We start from the raw sequence: 6,000 nt of genomic DNA on the forward strand, positions 1-6,000 counted from the left end.
CTCGGTACACTGCAAGTTTCGCTCTTGTACTCAAGTCATGATTGTTGAAAACCCTGTCTTTTAATTTCCAGAATGCTCTTGGGGCACTGCTAATCCTGTGCTGAATTTCAGAGTCGATATTGGCCCTTTCCGAAATCAAACTGCTGAGGTAATTGAATTCCGCGATATATTCTTCTCCGATTTTTATAGCATTGTTGTGATCTTCCGTGGGAGTGCACATTATTTTGGTTTTGTCGATGTTTAGCTTAAGACCCAAAGCCTCATATGCCCAGGTATATGTGTTCAACATTTCTTGTAATTGTTTTAACGTGTTTGCAACTAGAGCGCGGTCATCAGCGTATTGAAGTTCTGTGATAAATTTTGTTCGTGTTTTTGTTTGAGTTTTTTATGTTGAACAGACCGCCGTCGTATCTGTATCTAATGCCCAATCCTCTCTCCTGCAGTTTGCTGTCCACCATAATGGAGAGCGCTGCCATCCCATATAATACAACACAATCCTATAGATATCTTGAGGATATCCACCAAGGATATAGTAAATATCTTAGGGATATCCAAAAACCAGAGGAGGATATTTATGGGATATCCAGATGGGACAAAAAAAGTCATCTTCAAGACATCCCTAGGCAAGTCTTTTACGATTATTTGGGATATTTCTAGGATAATACAAGGATGATGTTGGGAGCATTATAGAATATTTTTAGGACATTATATGAGGACTGTTATTTGACAATACTTACTTCATCCTTAGTTTATAGTAATGTTCGCGATTTAGTTTTATTTAGCCACATTTTGACGCTATTCATTGGATATTTTTATTAACAGCTCTAAAATACACCTGCATATTATGTCAATGAATTTTGCGTCAAAATTTATAAGTTTATTTGTATGAGTTAAGAGCTTTCAATTTATACTGTACCATCGAAAAAAAACGGCGTTCAATTGGCTTGAAAATTACGATCGATGCCATTCCCCATATAATTTTACGTACAAAATAACAGCTATCTTCATTTCCAAGCCACCTCTGACGCCATTATTTTTCGATCGTATGGTATTATACCAGATTATACCACTACCCTTTATGGAGTCTAGCAGTTTATGTCTAGCAGCAACAGTTTACATCAAAGTTAGCACACAGGATACAGGTATAATTTCTAACACCACACATTCCAGAAACTCACAATTTAAACCCAAAAATAGGATTTCTGTTTGAATAGATCAAACACGAAAATGGGTTTAGGGATAAAGAACAAGCGATTTTCAACAAATTTTCACCTATAATTGTGTCACAAATTCTTCATTATGAGACCCTGAGTTGTTCGTCGTTTTTCGACATTAGTTGAGGTTAGGATAGAATTTCTGCTAGAACAATGAGTATAAGAAAAAACTAAGTCAAACTCAACCAGTTTTGTTAGTTTCAGTCATTTTTAAGCCCATCCAATATCGACAAACGACCGAATTCACCTCGAATTTCACTAAATCAAAGAACTGAATAATCACAGAACAGTGTGAATAATACACGATGCAAAAACAAACCACTGTCGAGATTCGAGATGGATTGTGGGAAATTTTTTGCGCGGGCGTTTTAAATTCTCTCTATTACTGGGAGTGGCCAAGCTCATAAATATCCAGATTATCCAGAAGATACCAACAGGATATTTTGTTGCCTTGACGTAATATATATCTATCTGTATGGTTTATTGCATTTTATGTAATATAAAAAGTAGTGCATTATTTATTTTTCCTAAATATCTAGACGATATTGTTAGGATATTTTATTATCATGAGCATGTTTGGATATCTCAGCTGGATGTACATTAGATATACGACAGAGATATCCATAGGATATTCTATTCTGAGACATCTACAGGATTTCAGGATGTCTGGAGGATATCCTATAGATGTCTTATAGTCTCCTTATAGTTTACAAAATCACAATCGCAGCAAAATCGCAAATCGCTACTATTGTTTGCCTAATTGCCCTATATTGGTTGCCTAAACTGAAACTCGCAAATAGAAGAAATTGCAAGTGGCAGTTTCCTATGAGAGCCAATCGCAGGTTGCGATTGCGATTTTAAAACCGTTGCGATTAAATCGCAGTTTGCGATTTGATGCTCATCTCTAGTAATGATTCTTGTTCTGATTCTATTAACTACTAAACTACCTAAAAAAGTTAATCTCCCTACTAAAGCGAGTTAATTAATATTTAACAAACTGCAACTTACCTATAAGAGAGCGAAAAATTTATTTATATTATTTTGCACAGAAATAAAATTTTTTTATATAAATATATAAAATAGAAAACTTTCAGAAAAGCGTATTTTTTAGCAAAGTTATAAAAATAAACATATAGGTTTATATAAATTATTCACTAGTTAAAACCAAATTCTAAATTTAAATAAATAAATAAGTAATTGATTATGTTTATAATTTGCATATTGTTAGGTAGATTTTTACGCTTTTACCCCATTTTTACAAAATATAATGGACAATTTGTCTAAAGATAACTGTATATATACCATAATTAGCATAAGTGTTGTGAAACCTTTTTTTTTTAATTATAATCTACATAGTAAAAAATATACATAATTTTTGTTGTACCTCGGCTAGCAAGTCGTTTATCTTTACTGGTTTTATTTAGTTCTACTTTTCTGGATTAAAAATACAGTATGATCAAAAAGTTGTATATTAAGCGGGGACATACTTTTTAATTGCACAGTATATTTAATATCTATAGCATCCCTTTTAACGAAGCTTGTCGAAGCTGCAAGTACCCGAAAGAAATAGAAATGATCCTACGACATTTCCTAAGCTGCTAACTGACTTTGTATATGACCCTGAATCGTTTCCTCGGAGGCTACAACTTCGAAGATCTTTAAGATATTGCCGGGAAGAGCATAACGGAAGTCCTCAAACCTCAAAGCCACCGTATGGTTATAAGTGTTTATAACCATACGGTGCAACAATCCAATTGTACTATCCCTAGGGATAGGGTCTTAGAGTGAGTGTTATCAAAATGACAATTCTGCTAATTGGAGTTCCACAACCGGTCGTATTCGCTAATTTAACCAACCTGTTCAACGAGTGAATACATGACAGTGACAGTTTTTGTCTGACATTTTAATTCACAGGTTAATTGTATTTTTTGTCATTTTTCGAATGCCATCTGTCGAAATCTTTCCTGATTCGTTGGCCAGACTTTATCCACTAGAGACTGGATCATAAAAAGTTAATTCACTTGCTATAAATATATAGCTCACAATACATACAGTCATTCTGCTTGTTTTAATTATCTTCTAAGAGTAGAACAAATTCGTGAACTAAAAATGCAAGCCGTCATATTTTCTTGATCTATTCCACTGCGACTTTTTTAAATCTATTGTCCTCTGATTTCTAGATTACCTACATTATTCAGCCATATTCTTTTCAGCAAATCTAATAACTTGGAGAATGAACCGTCCATATAGCTCTTTTAGTCCAAGAGCTGGGAGTACAGTGAACTACCTCATAAGTTACCAGAGGTGTGATGCTCGAACTGCAACAGCGTAGCATTAGATACCTAGCATAAACCGCTCGTCTGCAGAATCTTCGCGGTCATCGTTGCAATATACAGGGTGTCCCATTTTAGTTGAAATCATACAGTATCTCCGCGTTATTAGTTAGTTAATTGAAGATAGAAGAATGCGGTTTGCACAAACCTGTCCCACGTTTTTGTCGAACGGAAGATGCTGTAAACAAAATTTTCATAGCCCTCTTCGTTTCTGAGCTACAGGGTCTTTTTCAAATTTTGGCAATTTGGGACACCACCCGTATCTTGTTACTGTAAAAGGTGTCGGGAAGGTGGAAACTGTTTCTTGTAGAACTTTTTACGTAGAATACAGTGGCGTAGTCTGTTTTTCTACAAAAAAAAATATTTTTGAAAATATGAACTAAAGTTTGGTTTGGTTTTGTTTGGAAAGTGAAAATAAATATAGCCAGATTAAATAATTTTTAAATATACAGGGTGTTCTATTTAGGAAAACATAACATTTCATCAAAATCGGTCAAGCCGTTACGGAGGAGTATAGTAACAAAAACTGTGACACGAGAATTTTATATATTATTAGATTGATCTACGAATATTACCAGTTTCTAGACACTGGAGTCTGGAGTACCTATAAATAATATTTTCTGATTATTATTTGTTTCAATTCCTAAAAATAGATTTGAAGTATTCTATTTTTATCACATTTCATAACAATGTTAAATTGTAATTGAAAATATATTTTAATACAAAATATGAACAATTTAACCTTTTACAATCTATCGTTTTGTAGGAAAACCCTTTTTTGTTGAACTTTTTTAAGTTAGAATTCTGTATGGTTTGGTTCAATTGGAGGGGTGACTGCAATAACCAGGCAGCTCCAATTTAATAAATTTGTGGGAAATCGAAAAAGAGCTGCTCGGTTCTTGCTCCAAACCCAGAGCAAGGCAGCTCCAATTAACATCGCCATTTATGTACTGCTATATTGAGAGAACTGATTGTTGCAGGAAACGGTCGGCCAACTTTTTTAAGGGTAATTCATTAAAAAACTCATTTTCGAAAAAAGTGGAGCAGCCTGGTTATTGCAGCCACCATTATTCTTATAAATATGCGTTAAGGTAACTGTATTCCAACATTACCCTCAATTGAGGAACCAATAAAATAAAACAGATCACCAAAGAAGAACATTTTTCTGTTAGTATAAAACTAACAAAAATTATATATGTTAAAAATATGACCTCACTTTTCTAAATATTCTTGTGTATTTCGTTTTTTTTTGTTTGGCGCAAATGTTTTAGACTTTATTGTATAATTTTTGTTTGCTGCATTTTTCTTGGCACTTAATGATTAATATAACGAAAGTCACGGTTATTAAAATTAGCAAAAAGTTGTGTGCATACTTGAGTGTTGAGGACTACTTTTTAAACATAAATTCCTTTTTGTTTTCTCTCTATTTGAAATATTTTTGTTTTTGTATGGTACACGATCAAAAAAGAACGACGTCAACGATGGCTTAGAAACAGGGGCGGCTTGTCCTATGAGGCAGTGCCTCACCAATACATTTGAATAATTACACGTATTAATCGATACATCTTTAATCACAATTTTATATTTTTTTCCCTATTTGTATCAATAATAATTGTATTTTTTATCCGTCATTCTACAATAAATTACGTCGATGGTATTCCTTTAAACGCGCTTCCTTTCCCATATACGACAAACTCGACGATATATATATCCATCTCATTTGTTCTTTAAGAAGTATATGTGCAGAGGTTTGCCTCTCGCCTTTCCTTGTCTAACGTGGTATATCGCATTGACGGAGCGACAGCGTTCACTGGAATCTTAAATCCATAGAATGAAAAGAAAAAGCATAGGCAAAACCATGGCATAACCTTTAGTTGAAGAGAGATAAAATGTATGGAGTAGTAGCGCGTAAAAAGACCGTATTGAGGCGAGCCTCAAATGTAAATCTAAACCTTAAAAGCCGTTCGTTAAAAATATGTATCACTTCCCGATCAGCCCGAGAGATTTTAGGCGACAGGCTGAAAATGCAGAATTGCATTATTTGGGAATTTGTATTAGTTTGATAGTTTGAATCACAGTTTGAATTAACTCTGCCGGTTATTGCACTGTTTTGTCTCTAATTGATTAATATATACGTTTTTTAATGTGAATTGCATGTTTAATTACTCGTCTTACTGATTACAACGTATTAAGTAAATACCTAAAAAGTGGGCAGTGACTTGTTGATCGATATGATGATTTAGAGGGACCATGCATCATCAGAGGACTTCCCCAGGTAAAGTTTTTCGAATTCGAATCATTTCTAGATAAATTGTGTACTCGTATAGTCAAAAAGTAAAGCAACCTGTTACAGAGATTTCATTTTGTTTTATTTTTATAGGATGGGTAGAAAAACAAAATTTTACCATACAGAGTAAAATATAAGCAAAATAAAAACACTAAATCACCACAAT

Source organism: Sitophilus oryzae, unplaced genomic scaffold, assembly GCF_002938485.1.
Source record: "Sitophilus oryzae breed Bouriz unplaced genomic scaffold, Soryzae_2.0 scaffold_2017_pilon_pilon, whole genome shotgun sequence".
Lineage (NCBI taxonomy): Eukaryota > Metazoa > Arthropoda > Insecta > Coleoptera > Curculionidae > Sitophilus > Sitophilus oryzae.